We start from the raw sequence: 27,561 nt of genomic DNA, 5'->3' as shown, positions 1-27,561 counted from the left end.
CTCCGCTCCTTCCGCACCTGCTTAACTCCAGGCACGCGAGGAGCCCTAAGGAGAGGCAGCTGCGGTGAGCAGACCTGCCATCACACTGCTGGTGGGTGATGCTGGACAGTTTGGAAACAGCCCTTGTGCCCACACGATGGCCCTTCTGCCTGGGGGGAGGGGGAGGAGGAGGAGGACGAGGAGAGGTGAAGGCTGTACCGTCCAGAGAAATGGGCGAAGTGGGCGATCGTTTTTTTAAGACAGACAAATCTCTGTCACGGTGGGATCAGGTGTTTAATACGGCTGCGAGAAATGGGCAGTTTTGGCATGGGGACGTTGTTGTGCCCTTGGTCCCCAACGGTGTGCTACACTTGTGCGCTGGCTGACACCACACAGGGCAGCAATGGCAGCCTCATTGACCTCTGCGGCTGCAGGCTGACGGTGCTGGCCGTCACCAGCTCAGAGCAGCAGTCCCACCACAGGCTCTGTGCCCCTCGCACACATCCTCCATGTCTCTAAATGTCATTGCCGTGCCTCTGCTGGTCCCAAACTGGGCTTTGAAGAGGGGACGAAAGGGGGACAAGTCAGGCGGTCAACGGTTTACCCTCCCAAAGTGATATCAGCTCTGCAGGCATCGCAGCGGTTTTGTAGTGAGATGCAAAGTGCAGATCATTGACGTCATTAGCCTATGGATGGGGCCTGCCGGGGCTTCACTCATGCGGTGCAGGGAGGAGCGGTAGGTGCTGGGAGGCATGTGGGCCTGGGAGAGCAATGCACCCACAGCGCCGGGTCCCTGAGCGCTGAGCCCAGCGAAACGTGCTCTTAAATGCCTCCTGGCTTCAAGCTGACTCAAGCACACATGGGAAACTTGTTGATGTGGATGACACCGTTCATTCCTGGCTGGTTTTGTTTGTTTTGTTTTGTTTCTTGCAGCAGCTGCCTTTGGAGCAATAAATAGCTGTGGATCTTGCTTGTGGTCTGTGCAAAGTAGTTAATATTTAATCAGAGGTCTGAAGCTGGATTGGTCTGTTTGCCGAAACATAAAAATTGCTTTTTCTGTTTTTAGAGCTAGGCAGATAGGGCCAGACTTTCAAAAAAGCTCAGGGTCAGCTTTTAATTAATCAGTTATTTTGAGATTATAGCACACTGGTCAGTGACAGGTTTTCTAAACACCTCAGCTCCCAGCAAACCACCCTAATAAATGCCAAAGCATCTCAAATGACTGGCACCCAGCATGTCCCCGGTATGAAATATTATTTATGGAAAAAGTCGTGCTGATACATGCTAGCAAAGTGTTATCTGCATCCACTCCCCCTTGTTGTCCTGTTGGGGTTTTCCTCCAGGTCTGTTCACACGGTTGGATTCTGCTCCCCAGGATACATGTGGGAGGTGAGAGGGATATCCTTCCTGCAGCAGGATTTAGATTTCTTAGGAAGTCTTCCCTCTGGCTTTATTGGTATTAGAGATCCAGGGCCTTTACGACTGTTAGTGTAGAAACCCTGCTGCAAACTCCTAAGGGAGAAAGGTTGAGCTTTGATTCCCCCGTTAGCAGTTCTTGCCGCCTACAGAAACATTTCCAGCAGGTATCCACAGTTGGACTCCATGGCCAGGCTATCTGGATCATTGCTCCACTTTTCTTCTGACTCCTTCAGGCCAAGGTCAGAGAACAGAAGAGGCGCATGGGCTTCTGAGGGGGCGATTGCTAACTGGAAGGTGGCAGCTGTAACATTTAGAAAGGTGCATCCAGGAATGCTCCTTGTCCCAAGCCCTGAAGCTACTGGAGAACCAGAGGCAGGATAATGCTCACCGGCTGGTCTGCAGCATCCTCCCTCTCGTGCTCCCTGTGGAGTTTTTATTGCATCTTTTGTCCTTTTGTTTGGGAAAGGCACTGGCTCACCAGCCTTTGAAATTTGCTGTTCCCGCTCTTCACATCAAAGTCCACGGGTCTCTCGGTCTCTCGTCCACAGTCTCTCGTCCACGGTCTCTTTCCAGGGAGATACGAGTGAACCCTGCCTGTAATTGGAGCCAGCCAGACCCCACAGCGCTGTGTTAACTCAGTCCCTTCTGAATTGATCCTGTCACCCTGCAGAGCGCAGCTTCTGGGTTGGATCACAGTTGCTCCCATTTGCAACATTTCCATGTTGACTTTGGATTGCTGTAGGAATTTGGCAATCCATGGGGTTCTCCAGTGTGTTGTGCAGTGCCAGGTCTCTGGATTATTATCCTTTGAGACTAAGCAGTGGGATGGCCAAGACTTAGCCAGCTGGTGTTTTCATTGTGTAGGAGGGCATGGTTTATTTGTGAGAAGGACCAAGCACCAGCATGTCAGCTCTGCTGCCTGATGATCAGAACATCATGCCTGCTAAAAAACAGCGATTGTATTAGGTCATGGAGTCCAGCAGTCCACCTCCAGGGGCCAGTGCCTTGTCAGGTCTTGTTTCTGAGGGTGCAGTGTTTTGTGTGCTGGCCTGTCGGTGGACAGTTATGCAAAGGATAGAGAGACCTTGGTTCTGACGCTGTTGATCAAAGCACTCCCTGCTGGGGCTGTGGCACAGGGCTGACTGACATGTAGCTGCCTTTGTGAGGTGCCTGGGGAATGGCTGGCAAAATGGGGAGCAGGGCAATTACCAGGAACAGGGCAGTTGTTCAGAGGTGCGTAAGGTTGGGTTTTCCCAGTTGGCAAAGGGTGTTAAGTACCTGCTTCCTACTGTCTTTGGAAAAGAAGTGGACTGGGACAAGCAGATCATGCCAGACACCCAGTGCCATATATTGGCCTGTAATCTCTTTAACCTGTTATTCAGGCCATATAAAATGCAATGGTCCATTTGAAGCCAAGAGAAAACTTAGCACTCTTTATAGACCCAGCAAGTTGGTGTCATGTCCTTTTAACTGGACAAAGCATGGGACTTCTGCACAGTTTAGGACAGATTTTATGGTCTTTCCTATTAATATTTCCATGGCTGGGATCCTGAGTCTCAGGTTCTAGAGAGATGTAAAAGGAGGAGCCGGTAAGATCTCTTACAGGTTATGAAGGTCATGTGGATCAGATCTTTTCCATTCTGTCACCTTGCACTGCCGCATTCGTCAGCATGCAGGTGATGCTCAGTGCAGGATCCAGCCCACAGCCCTTTCTGCACAAGCGCAAGGGGATGCAAGGGTGGCAGGATGGGGTTAATGCTCTGCCAAAGCATCCTTTGTTCTGGGCAGGCTGCTGAGGTTTGGAAATGGAGTGCTAAGAAGCGAACACCACAAAATATATACGTCCGCACTTTATGATGCTGATTTTCAGTTTCAACAGCTGTTCCATTTGGAACGGATGAACGCGTACTCGGGCTTAGTAGGAGTCAATTAAAAATAAACCGAGGGAGAAGGATTGGTGTTGGAGTCCAGCGACGCTCATCGGACATAAAAGTTGCATCCTCTCAAGCCTGGATTTTCACTCCAATTTGCCACAGGCGGCAGGATCTAACTGGGAGCCCTCGTTAGCATAGAAATGCTGTTGGCTGCTGGGAATTCCTGGCCCCGTGGCTTTGTTCCGGCTGGCGGCGGCAGCAGCGGTAGGACCGCCCGGCGCTGCCTCCCCCTGCCCGCCCGGGGCCGGGGCTCAGGCGGGCCGGGGGCCGCCCCTCCGCCCCGCTCCCATCGCTCCCCGGCGCCCTTGGTGCGGGAGCATCGCCCTGGCCTCCCGCGGGCTGACACCGCGGGGCGGGGCGGGGAGGGCGGCTTTGCAGCCTGGCTACCGGGCGGATTAGACGGCAGACATCTGCAGGGAGCGGGGAGGGGGCAGGGAAGGGCCGCTGTCTTTTGTTGTTGCTTTTGTGCCTTATGTGGCCAGAATATGGCCACCGGTTGCGGCCATCCTTGGGGTTTTTTGCTTTCTCCTTCCCCAAAGTGATGAGGAAATAAAACTTTGGCTTAGCATCCGCGCAGGAGGACATCCTGGTGTCTCGGGTGCCCAGGAAAGGAATGCTCTGAGCAAGGGAGTTTGATTATAGGTAGGACTCCTGTAATGTCCCTGCTCTTATTCCTGGTCTGACCACGTATTTTTTGGCAAGAAACCTTGCATCTTTCTGACTGTGTTTTTGCCAGCAAGAAATTGCAAGCGAGGTAGGGAAGTACAGGGTCATTCAGGGGATGTAGGACGCGGTGTGTGCCTTCCTAATGGAAAAGACCTGATGGCCCATAGTAGGATCTTAAGTTTCCTCCCCTTCCTATTACTGCTAAATGGATGCTCCCCTTGAGCTCCTGTCTTTGCTGAGATGGGAAACATTGACAAGTCCTTGCCGCATCAGACTGTCAGTGCCTCCTCCCCTGCAACAAACACATCTGGGTTACCACTGCCTCTCTCATGGACTGGCTGTTCCAGGAGGGCAGGACCTGGGTTGGGAGAGACAAGAGGCCAAGCATCCTTTTACAAAGGCTGGATTGAGCATTGGGCCAAAATGCATCATCTTTAAGTGATGAGTCAGAAATGTGATCCACAGGCAGCGTCAGTTTTCACAGAGGGGTAGTTTGCAAAGGGAGAAGAAAAAAGACAAGTGCTTTGCTGAGAAATTTGGGCAAGAACTAGTACTGCCAAGGAGGCTCTGGAAGAGGAGGTAGGTTCAGCTGATGTTCCCGTGGTGTGTGATTTGGGCTGTCCAGTTTAAGGAGGCCAGCGCTTCGTAAGTCATTTCTGAAAAGAACAGACCCTCATAAAATGGGGTCTCCAACTAGGCAGCCCTTTTAGAAAACGTAGAGCAAGATCTCCTGAACAATTGTTTTGAGCAGTTGTTGGGTAAGTCGCTGAATGAGCCGAGCCCTCTCTCTCGTCCAGGTCAGTGAGAAAGGCTTGATTTCACTGGGGATAGGTTCCTGCAAGACCCTGCTTTGAACATCCAGTGGGAATATGGAGCTAATCATCCAGACTCCTTCGTGTCCAAGGAAATAAATAGGCACTTTCAGACTAAGATTCATCCAGCCCAAGGTAGATTTCTTATGCATACTAGGTAAATTATGCGGTAGAAATTTCTCTTCATTGACTCCGCAGTTAGTGCAGACAGACAGCTAAAATGAAGATGTCTGCACAGTGCGGCACGAGCTGTGTTTTTCCATGAGGGGGGTTGCTTGTTGTGCAGGTGGAGTTTCTGCTCCTCTCACCTTTCTGCCACTGCAACTTTAGGAGCCATTTCGTAGCTTGGCAATTTCTGGGGGTGCTAAACAGCTTTACAGAGCGGAAGATGGCCCCTTTGTTGGAGCCTCCTTTTGCCCTTCCCTGCTTCTCTCAATAACTCCTTGTGCCTTCCAACATTTTTTAATAGTGTGTTTGTGTGGCAGGAAAAGAAAACACATGGATGGGAAATTAAATCTGGAGAATAAATGAGAGATTTATTAATTTATTAATATGATAGAACTAATTACTGTCTCTCTAAGATTCATCTCCTTGCTTGGTTCCCACACACCAGTGGCTTGGTCCCAAAAGTCACATTACTGTGACAGCAAGGCTAAGAAGAGCCTCCTGAGGGGAAAGAAAAGCAAAACACACATCCTGGGCAGACAGGGCATGGCGGCATCCCGGCATGGCGGCATCCTGGCACTCCGTCCGGGTGCGCGCAGAAAGCTGAGGATAAGACAGAGCAGGAATGACTGGACAGAAGCTAAGCCAGTGCCTCCCTTTCAGCTGCTTGTGCCCACTGCAGGTAATGCCCAGTACAGTGCTTCCTCTGGGACAGAAGCAGTAGTGTTGCAGAGGACAATCCAAGCCAAGTAACCTGTCCGCAAACTGGTGTCTGCACTGCAGGAGTTACTCTCCATTCATCTAAAGGATGAGTTGACTCTGAAAGGTGAAGTGTCCTGAGCGCCTCTGGCAACAGCTTATGTGGTACTTTCGGCTGCCGCGAGGCCTTGCACTTCTGCTCCTGTTAACATGTTATTTAACACTAGTATGGGCAGAATCCTGCAGTCCCCAGGATGCCAAAACATGCTGATGAATCCCCTGGCTTCAGCCCCTGGCATTATCAATGAAAAAGCCATTTGTCCTCTTTGTGTGCACTGAAAAATTCTTGGTTCATTTTATTCTTCATCACCTTCAGCATATCAAGGCCTGGGACTCGATTTAAGATCTATTTAAACAGCGGTTCAAAGGTTTCATGCCTTGGTGAGGTTTCGTAGGCTGTGTATTCAGTCAGTGACTTCTCTGCATCCTCCAAGATCTTTTGCTCTATTTCTATGTCTTTGTAAAAAACAAAGGCAGTGGACCAAGGTCAGTTTTCAAACAAGCTGTCTACGTACTGGAGGGACCCTTGTGCCTGATCCTTCCTCGTCAGGCAGTAGCAAACAAGGACAATGTGGGCTTTTTGCTGAGTTGTGGCTAGAAACTACTGTCATGGTGCTTCCAGTTGCTGGATGTCTTTGCATTCACGTTTATTAAGTGCAGATGTTTCAAGGCGGGGTCGGCAGGGAAAAGTTTCTGCAGTGAGATGGGGTCAAGTGAGCCTCCTCAGCTCTCCCCTTCCCGTGCGCCTGGCTCCCTGTATGCCGTTGCTGAGGTTTGCTGCTCTAAATATGTCAGGTTGCTCTTTTTCAGGGAGAAGGACAGTGCTGTTGTGTGCAGAGGTGCCAGAAGGGCAGAGCAAAAGACAGTGTGGCGGGTGGGAGAAAAGGAAAAGAAGGAGATAGAAAGTGTAAGTCAGGTGCATTTGTGGATGTTTCTGAGCCTGCCTCTCTGCTTCCCCATCCTCCTGGGAAAGCAGAGCTGAGAGACAGAGGGGGAGCTTCGCAGCCAGCTCTTTGCTGGCTGCCCTTGACACGCGAGTGGGAAATCACCGTGCTGGCAGGGACCCCAAGGCAAGCAGTTCCAGCACAGCTTGCCTCCCCCACACACCATCCCCCGGGAGAAGGCAGGGATGCTGCCAGCAGGGCCTGGCACCACAGCTATGCTGAGCGGCTCCAGAGAGAGCCCCGGGCTTTCCTTGGTGCAGTACAGCCCTGGCTGAGCGCACGCTGAAGCTCGGGACCCTGCTGCTGGAAGGCCAGCCCTGGCTCCCAGAAACAGCTGGAGGGGAGCTGGAGCTCCGCTTCTTGGTCCATCAGAGCTAAGCTGCAGCACAGCTTGAAGATGGCAAACAGAGGAGCCCGGCATCTCCTGCTTTTGTGTCAGGATCTGCCAGCCCTGTGGATACTGACGTTACCCAGCATCTCCTTCATTGCAGACATCTGTTGGCAGGAGGCAGTGGTCTGGTGACAACAGGACAATTTTAAATGCCCGTGTGTGATCACAGTTATGGTTGTCAGTGGGGGTTCCTCACCAAGTCACCCTGCACAGCAGTCAGCATCCCAAGAGGATGGTGTGAGCTGTAGGAGCTTTTTGAAGTTTCTCCTTCGCAGGATATAAAATAACCTAGTTGCCAGCAGGCAGCAGGATTTGATCCCTGCTTCTGCAGGTGCTGGCTTTGCACCTAGGTCCTGCCTTTCAACCAAGAGAAAGTGTTTGGTATTAGCAATAGAAAAGAATGGACAGTAAGTAGTATGCCTTGAAGGGGCGGTTTCCCAGGCGTGGGAAGCCATGATTAGCTCCTGCCTTGAAGCACAATGGCTGAAATGCTGTCTGTGTTCTCCTCCTGAGCTGTGGCGAAGGGCCCTGCGGGTGGCCTGCCTTTGAGGGACAGGAGGAGAAGGAGGGCACTCATGGGAGGGCACCCTAGAAAGAGGCCAAGGCACAGTTGTTATGGGAGAAGTCACTTCCAGCTTCACTCTTCCCTTCTCCAGGCTGGGAAGCTGGAGGGCAGAGCAGGCTGCGGGAGCAGGACCTGCCGGAGGAGCACCCATGGGGTGGGCAGCTCGTGGTTTGTGGGGGTGCAGGGATGACAGTGCCAGCGGGGACAATGTGCTATTTGTGTCTGCCCAGAGCGAAAGGGGAAGCTTACCTGTCACCGTAACACGCCTGTGATCGTAACAGCATTGGCCAGGTCCCCCCGCATCTGCCAAATCACCCCCTTGCTCGGTTGAGGGGTGCCTGCTGTGGAGATGGTCCTCTCTACATGTGGTCTGCACCAGAGCATGGGTCCTGTGGGGCAGGACGGGCACAGCAGGCACGGCGGGGGCTCTGCCAGCGGGGCAGTTGGTGCAGAGGAAGGTGCTGTGCCTCCCGCCGCGCTCCAGCCCAAGGCAGCTCCTGAGAGAATGAGGTCAGGCCAGGAAGCACTGGCCCTGCTCTCCTCCTGCTCTGCCCGGCTGCTCCGTGCTGAGCTGTGTCTCTAGGAAGGTTTCTCATTTATGGGCTGGGTTTCTCTTTTGGCTGCTTTGTTTACAGGGGGATAAATGACACAATTAGGCAGCCTGATCTTATGTCTTGGGAGGGAGGAGAGGATTGATCCAGATCTTCCTTGCTGCTGCAATCAGCTTAGCTGTTCCCAGGATCGGGGTCTGTAGAGATCAGCCTTGGCAGGGAAACCGAGACCCTGCCCTGTCTGTAGGGAGGGGAGTTTTGTGTGAGCACGACCGACCCCAGTGTTGAGCTGCCGGTGTAGCCACATCGCTTTCCCCATCGTCCAGCCCTCTCCTTTCTCCCCACCGCAGTGCCATGCTTTTCAAGGCCCATCGCTGTGGACAGACACAAGCCAGCCTGTAACTTCCTCCGTCCTGTTCTTTGTGCATTTGTGCCGGCTTGTTCCTTGTCCTGTGTTTCTGGGTGACACCCCTTCCTATGCAGCTCCTGGCACTCTGCCTCTCCCCGTATCTCACATCTAGTGTTCCTATTTGCTCCGTTGTGCTATGGTTGGAGGGGTAAGGCAGAGGGAACAGGCACACTACCTGCCCACCCGCGCCTGCCAACACCTGAAGGCGCACGCCTGACAAGCTGCTGTGGTAGCCATAGCCGAATGTGGGATGGAGAAGGCGGATAGGGAGCGAGCGTGGGAGAAAAGGGCCTGTGCATGAAATATTCTAAGTGGGGAAAATTGGCATGTTTGCTAATGCTACAAAGAAGGAGGCAGCCTTTTCTCAAGCCCTGGGGCAGGTAGGTAGGCAATAAAGGAGAAAAAACCACTAGAAATGAGAGCCGCCAAGCTGACGGCCCAAGCAAGCTGAAACCTGCCTGGTGAGGAGGCTTGTTCCAGAGTGGGAAGGGGCAGATTCCCAGTCAGGACTGGCTCTGTGCAGTCCCTTTCTCATGGTAATGGAGCCCCAGGTTTCCAGGAAAAACTGGGCTTTCAATATCTGGAGGGGAGCTCTGCCCCCTGCTCTTAACCTTGACTTCAGGCTGCCCCAAGCTTGAGGAAGCCTGTGAACCCAGTTTATGTTCAGTTTGAAATGCAAGCCCAACCCAACAGCTTCTCTCTGCAAGTCACAATTCACAGAGCTTATCTGGGTCCCATCTGAAGCCACGCTAGGGCTAATTTACAATGACAGTATAAAAGCAGGCTCATTCTAACACCACGCCAGGACCTTTCACTTGTGCTCAACCATGGAGAGCCCAACAGAATAGGAATGAGAGGGGAAACCTTTTTGGTGGCTTCTGCTGTGACAGCTGGATTTTTCCTTTATGGAGGACTCATGTAGTCCAAAATATCATCCCACCCCCAGGCTCTACTGATCTTTCCCCCTGGGTCACATGCAGTATTTGTATCTGTCCTCAATTCTCGCACCAGAGCAGATGCATTTACCTTGCCCACCCTTGCTGAGGCTGGAGAAGGGGTGGGCAGTGGTTTTTCCGCACTCATCCATCCCTTGTCATTAGGGTTGTGAGCCAGAGTACGTTCCTCAACAAACCAGCACAGACTTCCCCCCTTCTGACATGCACACCTCTCCCTGCTTTGCACATCCCTGCCTTTATGCCTTGTTGCATAGGTCCCAAGCGACGGGGACTGATTCCATGGCCCTTCTGCTTTCCCGCTGACGTTTCTAACTAAAGCTGCATTTCTGGGGCAAGTTGGAGCAGGCAGCCCAGTTTCTGGTTGGGCAGGCTTTGTTTGTGCTCTGGGAGAAATGGAGAGGTTGGCTGCAGGCCTCAGCTGGGATGGGAGTTGCACGGTTGTGGCCTGGGAGAGAGGGGATGTGTTGCAACTTGCTGCCCATTGCTCCCCCTCTCCCCAGTTCCTTCTCAAGGTGTTTGAACTTTGGAAATGTCTTCCTGCAAACAGGGGTGTGAAATGGTGCCAGAGGGAAGCAAAGAAGGAAAAAGGGGAACAGCAGAAGCAGGTGATTCTGTCTTATGGAAGTAAACTTCCTGGAGTCTGAGCACTGAGTGCCTGTCGAGGCTGGGCAGTTTGGAGGCGTAGGGAAGACCGGCCATCCCCCATGAGCTAATTCCAGGCTCTGGAATTAAATGGCTTGTAATCTCCTGTCCCCTTGGGGAATGCCACCGCAGTGGCATACCACTCTGGTAGCTCAGGCAGGGCCATGTGCGTCCAGGAAGGTCCTCTGAGTTCCCAGGGCCGACACAGAGCTGGATCTCTGCCTTTGGGGTCTAGGCTCCAGTGGGGGAAGCCACCCTGCCCCTTGTTGCTGTACTTGCAGAGAGCTCTGTGCAACTTCGAGCTGTTTCACAAATAGCTGGACATTTGATGGATAGCTTGCAAGAAAGGCAGAGGAGCACCATAGGGAGCCTTGAACATGTGGCTGAGGCACCTGGTTTCCCTCCATCGCATGAATCAGCCATGAGACAGGGCAGTGCTCACATATGACGAGAAGGAGTAGCATTGTTTCCTTCTCTCCACTTCCCTTTCTTCTATTCTGCTTCTTCATTTTAATTTTTTTTCCCCAACCCTTTCTCTTTCCTTCCCTCTTCTCTCTCCACTATCCTTTTGTCTTTCTCTGTTTCAGCCCCCTTCCTGCATGTCTGCAGAATGCCTCTGCCCAGACACAACAGATGCTGAAGGGCAAGACTGGAACTACTCTAGATGCAATCTCCATTTTGCTCAAGGATCATTAATTACCTTGATGATTAAATACAATTAAAGATCCGTAAGACCTTTCTGATATCAGAGCCTTTAGCAAGGGCAGCTTTTAGGAACCTTTGCCGACAGTAAAACAAAAGGAGAAGATAGACCAGTAAATCAGGGAATCCCAATTAAAATCCATGCTTAGCTCATTAACCTAATTACACATTGTGTCGTGCTAGCCTCAGCTCCAGTGAGGGGGAAGAGAAGCAGCAGTGGGGGCAGGCTAGTTACCCGTGTGCTAACCGTACTGGGTTGTTTATGTTAGATCTCTATTGTCTCTTTGGCAGAGAAAATGGCCTTTGTGGGCATTTCTAGCTGGGCTGCAGGATTTGAGCAGCATTTGTGCCAAGGCCCGAGAGGCAGCATGCGTGTGTGTAATACAGCGTGTATTTCCTCTTCCCTGAAATGTCCTTTCTGCAGCACACCCTGTTCTGTACCCTGCTTGTCAGACGGCACCTCCAGTGCTGGGCAGGAACCTTCCCACACCCAGTTCACCCTCCTCTCCTTATCCTTGGAGAGGCACTGGCAGAGCTGGTGGGAGGAGGAGAGCGCCGGAATGGGATGATAATGGAGATGAGAAGGAGAGGGGGCCTCTGAGAAAGGGGAAAAGGGAGGGGGTCGGTGCGGAGCATGGAGAATCCTCCAGCTGAGGCAGGCTCCTCTGCTGCAGAGTCGAGCCTGAAGCACATCAGGCCTCCGTGACTTGCGGCGTGCTCTGCAGGGAGCCGCCTGCTCTAGTTATCTGCTGTGGCACCAGACATCCCTGTCCTTTCTCTCCTTCCCCTTTCTCACAGCAGGGACGCCAGGTTACAAGGTTACCAAGACACCATGCTTCCCTTTCACCCATCCCGAGGTCTGGGTCTGAGATCCTGCTCCCAAAGCCCAGCACAGCCCAGCAGGCAGAAATTTGTCCCCCCTCAGGAGCTTATGCCAGTTATTGGGGCGGGAGGAGGGAGACATGGTGTCTCAGAAGCACGTCTGTCCCACCGTGAAAGGGAAGAGAACAGGAACATTTGCAGGCTCAGTCTCTGCTGAATCCAGGTGACTCATGGATTTGTGGATTTGCCACACGAAAGTCTGAGGGCTGGATCCTGCGGTGTGCAGCTGCATTCAGTGTGCTTCGCTGCCTACGTGTCTGTGTTCAAAGGGACGGGGAGGAGGCAGCAGGCCCCAGCATGTCCTACCCATAACCAGTCAAATTTGGAAAAGCAAGTCAGAGCTCGAAGGGGTCAGGGTGCGGCTTCCCACATGGCAGGGCAAGGGAAGCAGGAGCATACCGGAGCCCCCGAGTCCCATGGGACCAAGCTGTGACTTTCCTAGTACCTGCAAACTGGGGGAGAAGGGAAGGAGGCAGGGAGCCAAGAAGGCACGCTCCCCTCAGCAGAGCAGCTCCACGTGGGGTCTGTGCAGCACAGCCGTTGCCAGCTGGGAGGGGACAGGTTTACCCTGGAGAACATCACTGAATTCCCTGGACCTGCAGGGCTTGAACTGCCCTTCAGTGTGCTTGGGAAGGAGGCAGGGGAAGAGCAGAGAGGGGAGTTTGGCACGTGCAAGTTTCAGTAGAGGCACAGCACAGCTTGCCGTGCAATATGCCACGTATGGGCTATTTGAGCTCCCGATGGGGAACACTGGCATAGCCTCAGGTGACTTCACACAGGGCCAGGGCGACCCAGCTAGCAGGCAAATGGCCATCCCTGCATTGGCTCCCATCTTAGTCTCTTGGGAAAGATCTGTTCCTTCCCTCTGCCTACATATAAACACACCCAAACACCACTTTCTTTCACATGGGTATGCTGCGGGCACGTGAGGAAGCTGGCAGGGATATGAGGGGACCAGAAGCCATGGGGAACTATTGGGACTTGGGTGGAGCTAGGTAGGATGGGGACAGATGGACTCAGATGGGCAGATGGAGCCCAGAGGTGCAAGCAGCCTGCTGAGTGGGTGAGACGGGATCATGACAGAGCGAGTCCCCTTGCACAGCTCAGTCCCACGTTCCCATTTAGTCCTAGGCTGAGCCGTGGTGAGGGTGTTTGGCCTGGCACCAGTTTACTTGAGGACAGTGTGTATGAGAACAGCTGTTCTGGAAAAACTTCCACAGCAGGTGCCAACCTGAACTGAGACTGCAGAGGCAGCCAGAAGGCATAGAGGTGATCAGAATCCTGTGAACTTAAAGAAAACAACAAATAGAAAACAAGTTGTAAAGTTCAGGATGTGGCTCTTTTTTTTTGTTTTTTTCTGATAAATTTGTCCTTACTTTGGAAAGAAAAAAAACCCCAAGCTGCGCATCAGTTTTGTGGGATTACTGTGCTAAACCCTCAGTCCACTGCCTCTGGCCCAGCAGTGGCTGTTTCTGGGCATGACACATCCTGGAAGACACACCGATCTCCTGAAGCTCTAGGGCTCTGACAAAGTGGGATCTGCCTCTCTGCAACGATAGGAATGGAAAAGCAACAACTTCAAACCCTGCTGAAGTCACGGTTTCTGGGATTTTGCAGGGCGTGTTGTAATCCAGATGGGAGGTTTGCAGTTGCACTGCTCTGGGATCACAGGCATTGCCCCAAACCAAACAACAGACTCTGGGGTGCAGGAAAGAAGTTATCCCTATTGCCATAAAACTGTAGGCCAGCTCTCACAGAAGAATTTAATCTAGCAGAAGATCAGCAGGCTGCCTTCCTGAGACATCCCAGCCCCCCTGGGACAGCAGGGCTTGCTTTACGCATTGACCATTCTTTGGCTGGTGCTCTGCTTCCAGGTAATTAAAATGGCTTAACCCTGCAGCCCAAACAGCTGCCTGCAGATAGCTTGTCTTTGTGCCCAAGGGACCCTTACCTCATTGTCTGCTCCAGAGAACCCCTTAACTGCAAGGCATGTTGGAGGATGCAAGGATTTCATTACACAGTGAGAGAGTGAAGGCAGAAACTCAAATACCTTTTTCTGGGATCAAGGCAACGGAAACAAAGAGAAGGGAAAAAAACCAGATTGTAGGGATGTGAAAGAGCAGAGGGTTTGTAGATCCTACAATGGAAGAATTTGGAGTCTATTTCTCAGTTATGCCAAGTGTATCTGGAGTGTTCCCAGAGCAAACAATGCAATTACTTTAGATTCACACTATGCCAGTGAGTTGTCAGGCCTGAGGTTCAGACTCCCAAAGGGTCCTGTGCAGACTTGCATATAAGCTGTTACGCTTTCCTAAGGGATATGGATGCTCTGAGACAAAAGGCCACATTCACTTTTCTGAGGACAACTGTAAACTTCCTCTTCCTCTTGGGCTTCCTGTTGCCTCCCTGTCTGAGTCCTTTGCTTGAGGAGATCCACAGAAAAAAATCCCAGTCCTTTTCTTAGTGCTGGTTGAGCTTGTATAGCCCACAGGGTTAAAAATAGCCTTGGGGATGAGATTGGGGTGTCCTTTCAGGTTGCCTTCAGCCCTGCAAAGAGGCAGTTATTTTCCATTTCAGGGGTGTTATTTCTTCCTGATGGGATCTCCCCTGAGGAAGGTGTGTCTCTCCCCTAAATTAAGTCTCTTCATTTCCCTTTGAGGCACATCATTCTTATCTTCTGGTGCTCTGTTTCCTCCATCTTACTGCCTGTGTGTTTTGCTGGGTCTAGGCACGGGGTGACTTCAGATGCAGAACCCATCACCTTTGCATTCTTGCATGAGTGATTCCAGCGTGGATTGATCTACTCAACACACGATTGAGCTGTTGAGAGTCCAAGTCCAAAGACCTATTCCCTATGTCTGCTGTAGATTTGTTGCTGTGACAGCATCAGAAACAGGAAATTCTCAAGTCTGATGCCTTTCCAGAACTAGGAAGAAACGTAGCTTTTGATTTAATGAATGATTCTTCCGTTTCATCCAGCTTGTGGGTATACTGGCAAGGCACCAGTCTGAGTCTTAGATCAGCCAGGCTGCTTAGCACAAGTAGAGTTCTTTACCAGAGTGGCTATACCATTTCCCAGTGCCTGAGCTTACTTTTAGTGAGCAAGTTAATCTGTTTCTGCATGGCACTGTGCTGTGCCAGGAAGACGTGTCCTGCTCTGCTCTATGTTCATCCAAGGTGACAACATGCCTTAAAACTGGTGTTTCTTTCTGCCCACCTTTGCCTCCTCTCAGAGTTTCTACAGACAAGCCTCTGTTGCCAGACATGGCTCCTGAGACCTCTACTCTTAACTGAAGATTGACCCTTTGAACTCTCTAACCCCCACACTAATAGGAGTTAATGACATTTATCTACATACTTATCTTTCTTTTTCTACTGCCTACTCCATGACTCCCCATACTGAAGTATCTGGGTACCTCACCGCCAATAATGGTTTCTGGCATCCGGGTGACATTAACTCTTTTTCCATGATGGGAGAATTACTGTTTAAACAAATTAAGCAGCTCTCTCTAATCTCTTTTCCCTGGTTTCTTTTTTTTTTTTTTTTTCATTCATTTAATACTCATGTGGTTATTTCTGGAAGTCTTTCTCCACTACTATTCTGGTCATTTTTTACAAAATTGGAGATGGGACTTTTTGTCCTCTTTTCTCTGCCGTTAGCTATTTATATCCTTCCATCCATCTTCTTAGGTAGTCAAGCATCCAGCTGTGTTCTATCTGTCACCTTGGTACCTAAGCAACAAGTAAAGATGTTTCTTAACAGCTGTTAGCTCAAGGAGTGGCTGCTCTAGAGCAGGGGTGGCAAACAAGTGACACTGGAGCTGCTGTGCAACTTGTGAGCAATTCAGGTCCAGCTGCCATGCCCAGAGGTGGTGAAGCACCAAGGGGAGCCCTGGCCAGGTTGTTCCCGTCCTTCTATGGAGCATCGGGACCCCAGGGGAGGTGTTCCTGTCTCCTAGGGATTCATTCTGCACAGCCCCTCCTTCCCTCGCTCCATCACTTGTGCAATGGTCCTTGGCTGTTCTGGGACCTGGCTCCTGACTATGCAGCCAGGTGCTGAGAGATCTTGCCCAGTTGTTTTCAGCTTTCCAAGGGGAAAATATAAAAGTTCTGCTGGACACCTGAAGGACCCTTTATTTTCTTCATTTTTCCTCCCACCAGGGGAGCTGGCTGACATTTTTTGGGTAAAGTTTGTCTTTAAAAATGTACAATGTTCTGCAGGAACTGTGTCCATATTGCCCTGTCTGCTAAAACATGTAATAGTCTGGTTTGTGTTCTCTCTCCTCCTTTTTTTCCCCCCAATCTGAAAAGAACATGAGCTCTCTTAAATAGCCTCCCATGTAGTTGTTAGCAAATGGGAAGACACAAACAGCAGACGGAGGAGGAGGTGGGCACACCAGGCAGGTGGAGGGTGGGAGCAAATCCGTCTGTCAGGAAGGAGGAAGAGACACGGAGTCCAGAGGGACAGGCGCTGGAGCAGTCCCATCCCGGGCTGCATCACACAGCTGTGCGGCTTGGCCCGAGGCCCCAGAGAACTCCTAGCCTGGGCACGGGGTGGGATGAGACTCTTGCAGAATGAATCCAGATGGACTGGGGCTCAGAGTGGGCTGTGGAAAATGAAGGTGGGGAGATTTGCAGGCAGGCGGGAGGTGCTTTCTCTTTGGGTGTGAGAGCTGTTAGAAAGGTCAGCTGTGGAGATGACTGAAACGCAGAATGGGATGGCAAGTGAGGATGTTGGGCGTTTCAGAATGAGTTTTCCTTCTGCTTTGAAACAAACTGGCATTTGAAAATTTCCATGGAAATGAAATTTCAAAAGAAAACTTTGGTCTGGCTTAATCCAAAATGTCCCATTGCATCACAACCAAAGCATTTCGTTCTGGTCAGTGTTTTACCATATACCATTTAAAAGAAATGAGAGTCCAAAAGGAGTCCATTGTTGTTCTACAATAAATTTAATAAGGCTTAAAATGAGAAAACCCTTTTGTTAAAATGGGAAAAACTAAAACCACTAAAAAGGAAACATTCTGTTCCAAGGCTAGCACAGACCATTTCAACCTTATCAAAGGGCTTTTTATTATTTTAATTGAATTTTGTCAAAATCAGCACGTTCCAGTGGATAGTTTTGGCTTGGACTAAATGGCATTTTCCATCAGAAAAACATGCTGTGTTGGAAAATTTTCCAGTAGCTCTAGTTTTTTTTTTCACATGCTTTCCATTTTTGTGGCAACTTCGTCAGTCCCTGGTTTCAGCCAGGATGAAGCACACAGAAGTCCCGAGAGAGCAGTTGACCTCCTGCTCTTTGAAGACCAGGATGACTCACTGGAGCTTTCCCCAGTGGCACAGAGGAAAATACGTCTGCCCTGCTGAGCAGCCTCCTGTTCCCGTGCATGTGGCCAGCCTTTTGAACATGGCTTATCCCCCATAAGAAGAAAACAGGGAGCCTAGTGCTGATGCAGTTTCAACAGAAGTCAATGAAATAACTATGGAAGTCAATGAAATATGCCAATTAAGGCCAACTGAGCTATTTAACCCTCAGTCTCGGCCTGGTTTCTCCAGCATGAGGCTGGAAATGGGATGTTGACTCTGGGCTTACTCTATCCTGTCAACTGTTAATAGATCTTTATGGGAAACTGAGTGCTTTTTGATTCTGGCTTGTCTCTTATGAATCTAGACTTTGGGAACAGTTAGGTTTAGAGCAAATATGTGATTCAAGCCTGCCATAGGGATTCAGGCCTTGTAGCTACCCACAGCTCCTGTCACAGTTGTTGATATCCCGGCCTTCCTGCTCAGGAGGGGGAAAACAGTGAAACATGCTGAGAGGCCCCCCAAACCAGTCCAAACAGCAGCAACCCAGTGTAGATGCTTGCTGATGCATCCATCAGACTCTGGGTGATGCATAGCTGAAATGCCCCCCAGGATGTGTATGAAGGGACATCTTTGCACCTGGGCATAAGAAGCCCGATGAGTCACTCAGCACAGTGTGTCTTTCCACCTCCTGAGTGACATTTGTCATCGAATTCCCCTGAGTGTTATGTCACAACCCAGCTCCTCCCCGGGGCTACCTGGAAGCACAAAGCCACCTTGTTTGAGGACAGGATAATAAGGCATGGAGAAGCCCTTAGTTTCTCTTCCTGGAAGCTTGCTTGCCTCCCCCATTGCACTACAGTCACTGTATATATGCAACTCATAACTCTAAGTCCCCAGTTACCCCTGTTTGCCCCACCAAAAAGAGCAAGCCTTGCTCCCATTGAGGGGTGTCCAAAGGGAAATGCGATGCGGTCCCTATTTTGTAAATTCCTCTCTGCAGAAGTCCCTTTGAACTCCCGCTCCTCCTGACTTGCCCCCTGCTCTGGGCTAACCACTATCTGTCTTTACAGTGCAGGGACCCCCCACTGACGGCCCTCGCCTTTCTGGGAGTGGGTGTAACCATGCTGGTCTCCCTTACCATCCCCAGAAAAGCAGAGGCACCGCCAGACAGGGCAGGGAGCGTGACCCCCTGTGGGAGGCCTCCCCGCTGGGCTCTGGCCCTCACTCATTGCCTTCCTCCCTGCCTCTGATGCTCATGATGGGGCCAGCACAGGCTGCCTTTAATGGGTGGTCTTGTCACTTGTTTACAGTCCTGACTCTTACAAGCTCAACAGGCTCCTCTAAGCCCCCACCTGTGCAGCCGTTCTGAAGCTCAGCAATCATTCCGGAGACAGCCTGGATGGAGGCTGTGACCTTAATAGATAGGAGAGCTGCATCTCCATCCAGCATGGAGTCATTCTCTCTGCCAGCTGCCTTCCGCTCAACCCCACCGGCTGCTGTGAGGTCTGGAGTCAAAGGGACTCCCGTGCCCCCAGAACTGCCCTGTTCAGATTGCTCTCCCTGCTGAGGTGGCATTCCCACTGAGCTGTAGCGGGTCATGCCAGATCTAAACCCGTGCTAGGAGGATCACAGCAGCCACTGATCTGGCAAGGGAGAGAGATGAGGCAAACCTGGAATGCATGTCAGCTCCTCAGGGCAGTGGGGGCTGGAATTGTGGAGCTGGCTTTGCTCACAAGTTGAACGGGACACTCAACATCGGCCTCAATGTTTCTCACAATTGCTGGCATGTTCTTAACACAAAAGATTAGATAGATTTGGTTGCAGCCAGTTTGCTCATTGTTCAGAAAAACAGGAGCGGCATTTTGGGAACCTTTAGTCTAGCTGTTGACTAATGTTTAGATTTGCTTCCAGGCTCTGTCAATAGACAAGGTTTTCCACTTCATCTCCCTGTTTCCTCAGCCATAAAAATGAGGGTGACCTTTTCTATTTGCATGAGTGGTGGGAGGGGCTGTGAGGCCTTACCACAGATGCCTCCATACCTGCTTCCTTAGGTGAGAATTGTCACTATAATGTGCAGATACCCACATCTAAACCAACCCATTCAAGTGAGAGTGCCAATGATTGCCTGGGTGGCCTTGGGCACATCTCTTTGTCATTCAGCACCTCTGATTTCCCCATCCCTGAAAGCGGAGTGGGGGGGCGGTAAGAATGCTTTCCTGCCTCTCAGGGTGTTGGAGGATTAATTAGTTAGTGTTTGAAAAGCCTTTTGAAGATGCAAAGCTTTCCATAAATATGCAGACTTATTCCTACAGATGGGACCCAGGTAGGACTGAAGCGTGGTGTCTGTCACTCTGCACTGTGGAGATCGTAAATCCGGGAAGAGGTGAAATTTTTAAAATTAGTTCCCTGCACAGGGACTTAATGATAAGAAAGCTGAGCAGCAGCAGGCTGGAAATCAGGCAGGGCACAGAGTTTTGGTTTATACGTACACACTGTTCTTTATGGCCTATTCTTCATGGGCAGGAATCCTTAAACAACCCAGACAAAGTTGGGAGGTCTGAGTCTCTTCCGCTTTCCTGCAGAAATATCTCTAGGGTAGGATAAAACAAATTAGGAGAGAAATCACAGGCAGTCGGCTGGTGAAAGGTGTCTGTCCATTGCATCTGTTGGGTGCCATGTTTGCATTCATGTTGTTTGCAAAGATTTTTCCTAGTTGTCAGCTCTGATGGGTCATGTGCCTCCAGAACATCCATCACAAAAAATTTTGTTGTTTCGAACAAATTACAGTAGAACAGAGCATAGCATTCCCACTTGGCAACAGTAGAAAACATTTCTCTTAACTTAAGGAGATGGTAAAACATCAGCAATGCTTTATATACCAAAAGGATAATGGGAGGAAAGACAAGAGGAAAGTAAGACCACAGACAGAAAGCTGTGACTGGTTAGCATGCATTTAAACTATAGCAAAGTAGGAGTTCTGATCTTCACAAAAACTGCAGGCTTGGCCAGTACTGGCATGGTCTGGCAGGGGTGCATTTTTCACCATGACTTGGACAGAAGACCAGAGATTTTGTGTCCTTTGGTAATTCCCTGTGACCTGGCATCTACCCCTCTGACAAAAGAGGCTTGATTTGACTGGGGCCAGAGAGAATCGGGTGGGGGGGGTGGGGGGGGTGGCAAGGCTGGTGGGGGCAGTCAAATTAGGTCTGCCAACTATTAACCCTGGCGCTGAAGTCATGCCTGAGTCAGCAGAGTTTCGGCTTTGTCGCATTCCCATTGTGGAGGCGAGTGAGTCATCACCCGGCCAAGCCCTGAGAGCTCCCCGGTTTCCTGCTCCCGCTCTGAGCCCGGGGAGGGAAGGAAGGATCTGATGTTTTCTCTTTCTGTGCCGTCGAGTTTATTTTGGTTTTTTTTGAATCTCTTCAGTCTCAAGTTCCTTCATTTCGGAAATGAGACTCTCATGGGTTACTATCTTGATCCCCTCTTCACAGCTCTTCATTAAACGCCTCCTCCTTAGCACCTGGAGAGCTCCAGTAGTGAGAACATTTAGCCCTGGACCAGGGCTCCTTGAACAACGTCCAAGGCAACGCGGAAGTCCAAGAGAGAGGCAGGGCAGAAAAAATACTCATGTACATTTGGGGACTCAGCCCATCAAGATAAGGTCTCAGGACAGTCTCAGCTTAATTAGCTTCCCCCTGCTCAATGCTTCAGCTTCTTTCCCCTCCTCCACACTTGATTTTCCAGCTGTACTGCTCTTTTCTTTCTGCCCTCGCTTCCCCACCCAACCACCAAATAAGCCTTGACTCTGAAAGTGGTTCCCTTTCTCACTCTTCCCTCATGTTTGCAGGTCAGGTTTGGTAAGCAAGAAGACTCTGGCATTTTCCTTGCTGGCGGGTGACAGGATGACTCTTGAGAGAAGGGTGTTTGATTTTTTGTTCTTTGTCCACCCTTGTCTTTGCCTGGCCAGCTGCCTGCTTTTCCTAGTGCAGAATTATGATCCTGGACATATTCACTGGTATCCCTCCAGAGGAACTCGTGGGTAGGGATGAGAAGAGGCAAGTGACTGGCCTGGGATGTGGTGATGTTGGAGAGACACAAGAAGGGTGGGAAAATTTGTAAAGCTAAAGCGGAGGGAGGGCAAGTCAAAGAAACAAGTGTTGTAGACAGCTTGAGAGGCAATCCTGGCTTATGGAGACAGGTCACGGGGGCAGAAGCAAGATGTGACTTATCTGTAATAAGTTGCACAAGGCCACAGGGGAAAGGAGATGAGAGTCTTCTGAACCCCGGCGCTGGACAGGTGTGAGTAAGAGTGCACAGTGGGAAAAGAGCTGAGGAAGGAGCTAGTGCAAAGTCCAGTCCAAAAGACCTGGAGGGACAGGCTGCGTGGGTGGGAAAGTGGGCCAAGTGCTGAGTGCTGGTGCACGTCAGGGAAAGGCAAGGGGCAGTCTGGTTCACTGCTCAGGTGTGTGGGAACTAGCGTCCCTTGCCGAAGGATTAGCCGACATGCTGGCGGGGCGGGGCGGGCAGCAGGAGCTGGCTCCTCCGCCGTCACTGAGGTGCCTTTGTGCTTTGTTGCTGAGCATGGGGTTTCACTGCTTTATTGCAGGAAGGATCCCAGTGCTGTGTCAGCTCTTTCAGCAGGAGCCCTGCTCTGCCAGCCTTCCTGCTTTTGCCATGGGGCATGTTCCCCTCCCCTTGACTTGGGGGGTGAAGCAAAGCAGCTGTGTGAAAGCCAGGAAAGGTACAGCGAGAGTGAAAGCTGTGAGCAAAGGCAGGCATGGTTGTTCCCTTCTGAGTTCTCTGGTTTGCAGCCTTTTTCCTAGAGAACTAGAAGGTTGGCCGCAACTGAGACTGTTTGCAAGGTTGAAGCACGGACAGCAAGAACTAATGGTCTAGTCTGGTGTTCATCTCTGCTTTTTGCTGTCCGTTTGATGTGTGGCCAGTCACACCCTGGCGTCTGCTTTTCTTTCATCTATTTCTGTGAAGAACACCTAGGAAAAACATGGCTTGGTCTTGTTTAGGGCCTTTGTGTCAGTCCTAGTGGTAGCTCAATGAAAAGACTTCCCAAACCTTAACAGAGAACAAGCAGAGCACCAATGGATCCCTTTGGGAAAGATCTTTCATTCAAGTGGATCCTGAGGCTGCTTTGTCCACTATTTATCCAAAGAGGAAACACAGCATAGGCAGCAGAAGGCAACCCTGCTTTATCCCAAAGGCATCTCCACTGTCCTGTCCCAGCAGACAGCCAATGAAGAGCTGGCTAGAGACCTCACTCAGTCCTAGCCATTGACTGGTCCTCAGATAATAACATCTCTGCTGTTGCTACTATGTGCTGGTTCTGGATATGAACCAGTGACCTAGAGTAAAAGGCCCGGTGTTTCCCACTTGCAAGTCAAAGCCAAGCCCGTTCTTTCTTTTTTGAGAGGGATTTGGATGAGAGCCAGATAGGCCATTGTACACGTTGCCATTTCCCGTCAGCTCCCATAAAGCTCCCCGCTCTCAGGTGGGGGAAGGGATGCTTGGGGCCTGCAGTTTCTCTTGGTGTGCCCCCACCTGATCACCATGTTATCTCAGGCCTTTCACGTCCATGTGCAGCCGTGTCATCTGGAGCTATAATCCTGCCACATCTCTTACTCTCTCATCTTCTTTCTAAGGCCCCCTCCCCTTGTGTTGGAAACTCAGTCTTTGTCTTGTAATCCCTTTCGTGTTCAAGCTCCACACTTAAGTGGGACAAAACTGAATCAGTGCATGACAGAGGGACCTCCAGTGAAAGTCTGCTGCTGCAGGAAGTGCATGTTGGGTGTTGGTGAGTCACTGGAGACCACTCCTTCATCGCAGTCAGCTGCAAACCATTCACTAAGCGGGGTTAGGCAGGCACAGTGCTCTTTTGGGAGAGCAGCAGAGTACTGATTTGAATGCCTGGCAATCAATACAAAAAGTCTCTCTGGCAAGAGGAAAGATACTAACCCCAACATCTTGGCCAAGCGCCAGCTCAAACCTTTGCTTCTTGCCACCTGAAATTCCCCTGCTGGGATTTATGATCTTCCTTCCCATTTCCCACCCTTCCTAACACACCTGTTGCGTTCCTTTGGGCTGTTGGAGGCTGGTTGTGTTCTGCCCCACAACGGTTGCATTTCAGACCTTGATTTCCACTTAAAAATAGGGAAGACTTGAAAGATGAATTCAGACAAACCAGGAGAAAAATTCATAAGTGCTACCAGCTGAAAAGTTTTGAGCTCCTGTTCCATCCTGGTTTTCCCCTCATGGAAAGTTCTTGGAGATCTGTTTGAGGTGTCTCTGAGGCATACGGGACCATGTACAGGACATCATTGCCCTTAGTCAAGGAGCAGTGCAAGGGGCTGTCTCAAAATCAGGTGCTTTGTGTAGGGTCTTTTGTAGGTTGAATCGTGATGAATTGTTCTGTTCTTTTGTAAGGTCTGGCTACTGTGACCCTTCAGTTCAGTTCTAAGTGATGCAAAGACTAGTAGGACTGATTCCTCTAACATTTGCATCGGCCACGATATTGCCACACCAAAGGGTGGCTCATCAGGCTTCTGCCAAGGGCTCTTTCAATGCCCTTGGGGTGAGATGAGTATCAGGGAACAGGAGGGAGTGAAAGGAGAGGCAAGGTTGTGCAAAGCGGTGTGGAGTTCACATGGTTCTTAACAAAGAGGCATTGATTGGAGGCTTGCTGTTGTGACAGAGCTCACTAGTGCCTGGAGATCATTTCCAGAGCTTTCTATATGGGGGAGCAAGAACCAGATTTGCAAGTGTGGGAGCCTCAATGTAACAGCACCTCCCGGCTTTTTAGGAGAGAAGGTTTTCAGGTTCGAGAGCCACCAGCTGCCACTTGGTTAAGCGCCCCTCACACCAGGGAGTCCAGACCTTCCTTCCCAGCTCACTGCCTGTGCCGCAGGGCACCACGAGTTCTGCACAGTGCCCCCAAGGCCTTGCATGACCTAATAAATATCTGGGTTTGGGATCGTGGGGAAAGGCATCAACACAAACCACTTCAGAGGCCAAGGTGGAGGATTAGGATCTCAGAGGTCTCCACTAATGAGGTCTTGGCACCAACATGTCTTTGGCACTCAGATGGGCCTTTTTTACTACTTTTGGTCCTCAACAAAAAATAACACCAAAAAACTAATGAGTAAAACGCAACTCGGCAAGCTTCAACCTATACAGCTAATCTTTCCTCGGTGTGCTGGCTGCCCCCTGGGCGGTGTCAGAGCGGATTGGTGGGCATTGGGAGATCTGGCATTGGAACTGCAAACAGCAGGATGTATCCCAAGCTTTTTCTCTGCTGTACCGACCACACACATCATTCAGCAAAGAAAAAGCAAGGCGAACCCCAGCACTGCACATGCACACACACACATCCTGCTTAATATGTTCAAGCCTCTCCAGAGGCTGATTAGTGATTTTATTTTCTCCTCCTCTCCCAGCCGTGCACGTTCATCGCCATCAATTATCTATGCATTTGCCCTGATGAATTATTGAGTGTGTAACGGGGTGAGGGAAGACCCACCATCCCAGCTCAGTCACCTTGCAAACAAACACTCCCCAGAGCATGACAGCAGCTAGTTTGCCCTCTGGCTTCTGATTTAGGACAGGGAGCATGGGAGGCTGATCCAGCAACTTGCAAAACCCTTTACTCCATATGTTCCCCTTCCTCATCATTGCTGTTGAGGTGTGGGTGTTATTGCCGTGGTACGGAGCAGAGCAATGGGTGCATTATTTCCCTGATGAGAGGCTTGCAGGAGTGGAAATAAAGAGTTTACCCTGTCTTGCAAAAGAGCCGGGAGTTACTCAGTCACCTGGAAAGGAAACACGATTTCCGCACAGTGTTTGGGGTTTCTGGGGGTATTTTTTGTTTGTTTTGTTTTGTTATTTCTTCTGCTGTTTTTTTTTCCCCTTTTCCCCTGAAGCCTCTAGAAAGTTTGGAATGTGTTTTTGTTAAAGCTGCTACATGTAGGGGCCTGAATCCCAGTGTTGGCAGCGTTTTGATGTTGGCAAGCAATCCTCAACTGGCACCGGCTTTTTCCCTAGCCAAAAGTCTGACTCTTTACACCTGGGCAGAGGGGGGTTCTGCAGAACCACTCTGGGGTCTGGTTCAGGGTCAGGTTCGTCAGCACCAAAGTCTGCTTTTTCTCCAATTTGTATCCAAGTACAGTCTGCACTGATGCATGGATCCTGTGGTAGGGGTAGGGTAGAAGTGGCAGGGTAGAACTCGGAATTGTTGTGACCACTCAAGGTCAAGAAAAAGCACTTGATTTTTAAAGGGGTCATTCATTAATTTGCAGGGAAATCACAGTGTAAAGAAAGGGCATAGTAATGATGAAGTGAGAGATTGGATTGATCTCTCTCTTGGATATATACCACATTCTCTGACAGGTTGGCTGACAATATCTTTATTTAAGGGGCATGTCTTAGGTGCCCATCCTTGGGCAGTGGTGGCCTTCAGTCTGGCGTACCTTCTGCGTGCCACGTTCATCTGCATGCCCTGCGAGGGAGAGACTGGGTTGTCCTCCCGGCTGCCCTGCAAGGGCGACTCAGAGGAGGAGCCCGCGGCTTTTTGTCCTCTCCTTTCTGAGGTTCGGCTCATCTCGCTCTTTTCTGGCACTGTGAGGAGGTGCTGGGCCACGACTTCCTGCTGTCGCAAACGGGACCTCTTTTATTGGGATATGGAAAGCCTGGTTCAAAGGGAACCGCCGAGGCCTGTGGGGGGTCAGGGAGCTTGTGTGGGAGCGGAGCCAGCTGTGCCATCGCCCCAGCCCCGGGCAGGCTCTGCCTGGGGGCACGGGCCCTTCATGAAAGAGGTGGGGACCGGTGCTGATGAATCCGCTCTCCTCCAGCCTTGGGAGAAAGAGGGAGTGCTGAGCACACCTACAGCCGGGCAGCCGTGAGATGGGCGGCAGGTTGTTCCCAGGGCCTTTGCTACGTGATTGCTTTTGCTCTCCGGCAAGCTCCCACATGCTTTGCGAGGCTCTAAAGACTTCAGAGCCAGACTGCTTGGCAAAGCTGTTGCTCACCTCCCCAGGTGTGGGTGATTCTGCAAGAGGCGCTCTCACCTCCGGGGTAGAAGGAGCAGCGTATGCTGCAAAGCATGCTGGAGACATCTCCCCCCTCCCCATCCACCCGTTCTTTCCTCAAATCCCAGCATGGCATGATCTAGACCCAGCCCTGCTCGGCACTGGGTGCTGTCATTTCATCAGGAAGGCTGTTGTGGGCAGTGGGGTCCCACAGGGCACAGGCCAGACTGGTGTCAGAAAAGTGTTTCACTGTGTCTTACTGCCTGGACATCTTTCTCTAAGGACTCTTAGAGACATCCAGCCTCTAAGGACTCGATGGCTTCATGCATGCAGGCACATGAGGGCACCAGTGCTTTGCTGTGGCCGTAAACAGTGCTGAAAAACATTCCTCAGCACCCAGCCGCAATGCTAGGGTGTGGGGCAAACCAGCGTTTGACTCAGGGAAGGGGGCAAGTTCACACAAAGCTCTAGAGACTGAGTTTCGGTCTTAATTGCTGATGACTGTGGTCAGCTGATGGCGTCTTATGGCTGGGCCGGATTGTTGAGGCTTGTCCTCAGGGTCACAGGCTTGGTGTGGAGGGAAGAAGGGGAGAAAGAAGAGTCTTAGGCTGAGTACAGCAGGCATGGAGTGTGGGGCAACACGGGAATGTGCTGAGAAGGTGGTAAAGGTGGGATTTGTGGGTGAGAAGACTTTTGTATGTCTGCACTTGTGTGTGTGTGTGTGTGTGTGTGAAACTGCAAGAAGGAGGAAGGAACCACTCTTGCTCAAGTTCATGTGTAGAAGTCACAGGGCACGTCTGCCAGGGGTCTGGGGAGCTAAGACTGAGGAGTTCATTTTGGCCTTGCACAGGGAGCCCGTTTGTTCCCTGGAAGAAGAGGGTAGGGGAGACATTTCAAAAATGCTTTGTCCCCTCAGTTAAAAGATGCTCCTGTTTCTCTTGCTATGCATTTTTTTCTTTCCCCAGCCTCTCTCTCTTTCATTACCCTTTCATGTTCCTCAGTCGCTGTACATCTTTCTTTTTTTTATTACCCCTTTCTTTCCTTTACCCTCAGTCTCCCAGAATACATCCAATTTCAGATTCTGCCAGAAGCAGTAAGCAGAACCTGCTTTTCTTGTTTTCACCACCTTGCTTCTCTATTGTATTTATCATATAAATACTGGCTGTATAATTACCAGAGCATTATCTCTAAACATACAGATTAGGGAAAGACACAGTGGCAGCCAAAGATGAATTTCAGGGTCAGTCTGGTGGGAGACATTTTTCTCCAGCTGTCAGGGGAGGAATCAACGGAGACAGAATAGCAGTCATGAACACCAGCCACTGCTTTTCCCAAGCACCTTTCATCTTTACTCTGCAGAATCAAGATGGAAGGTTCCTAAATGCAGCCACTTCTAGGGTTAAAAAAAGGCCACAGAAATGATCTAGTTCATGCAGGCAGATCGTG

General features: G+C 50.7%; 1 protein-coding gene across 1 annotated transcript in view; it reads left to right on the top strand.

Moving 5' to 3' along the window:
• The window catches only part of LOC134524860 (nectin-1-like), a 69,257-nt gene that overhangs the window by 19,282 nt on the left and 22,414 nt on the right, over positions 1 to 27,561 (top strand). The window lies entirely within an intron of this gene.

The sequence above is a fragment of the Chroicocephalus ridibundus genome, chromosome 18 (assembly GCF_963924245.1).
Source record: "Chroicocephalus ridibundus chromosome 18, bChrRid1.1, whole genome shotgun sequence".
In the NCBI taxonomy this organism is placed as follows: domain Eukaryota; kingdom Metazoa; phylum Chordata; class Aves; order Charadriiformes; family Laridae; genus Chroicocephalus; species Chroicocephalus ridibundus.
This window is presented reverse-complemented; position numbering and strand designations above follow the sequence as displayed.